Genomic DNA, 976 nt, shown 5'->3' with positions numbered 1-976 from the left:
GCTTTGATCTCTTTGATCTCCGGCAAAACTAACATAAAATACGACAGAAAGAAAATGAAAATAAATCCAAACAGCTTGCCAACATCAATTTTGCCGTTCCATGTATTCCATTACTCCCCAAGCCTGCACAAAATTTAGCAATTTAATTCATATTTAGTTTCTTTTGTCTTCTATTAGCATATTTGGTATTGGAGTAATCCAAAAGTAATTGAAAGTAATCCAGTTAAAGTAACCCTACCCAACCCTGCACACCAGTGCCCAATCATCCTTTACTCTTTAAAAGGACATCTTTGAGACTCTTTGTGATTAAGGGCTTTACAAATAAAAATGACTTGACTTGACTTAAACTACAAACCAAAAAGTAAATACTGGGTCAATTATACTATTTAAGCTAGTATAGAGACTATTAATATTTATATCTATTTGCATAGTTCTTTCCACATTTTAGTTAACCAGCGTTCCCAAGGTTTTTCTAATCAAGAAAATGTGAGAGTTTTACACACCACGAAACTGAGCTAAAATGAATAAAACACAAAACTTGGGTTTACAATATTTATGTCCAATTTTTATGTACACGTAATAGTCAGAAATGCACACAAAATCGTGCTAAAACAGACCAGCTATATCAATGAAAACACTCTTGATCACAACTAATATTTTGTCTAAAAAAACAATGCAAACAAAACCGGTCAACATCGGGATGGGAAGATCAGTGACTGTTTGCAACAAGTTGAAAATCAAACAAAGTTAGATTGTTCACTTACTCTTTGGCAAAATAGAAAAACGTGGATTTTTACTCATTTTGATGCAAATAGCATAACCAAGAACACTTAGTAGGGATGAACAAGAAGGATGCGGTTGCCACGGCTTTATAGGTACTTAAATCGGAAGTCAACCCAAAGGATTGCTTAAGACCAGGGTTGGGTAGGGTTACAGAAGCCCATACAACATAATGGTCTTCTGTTGTATGGGCTTC

This window comes from Urocampus carinirostris, chromosome 5 (genome assembly GCF_059441175.1).
Source record: "Urocampus carinirostris isolate Australia breed hairy pipefish chromosome 5, RoL_Ucar_1.0, whole genome shotgun sequence".
Taxonomy (NCBI): Eukaryota; Metazoa; Chordata; class Actinopteri; order Syngnathiformes; family Syngnathidae; genus Urocampus; species Urocampus carinirostris.
The sequence above is the reverse complement of the archived record's forward strand: the minus strand, read 5'-3'. Positions refer to the sequence as shown.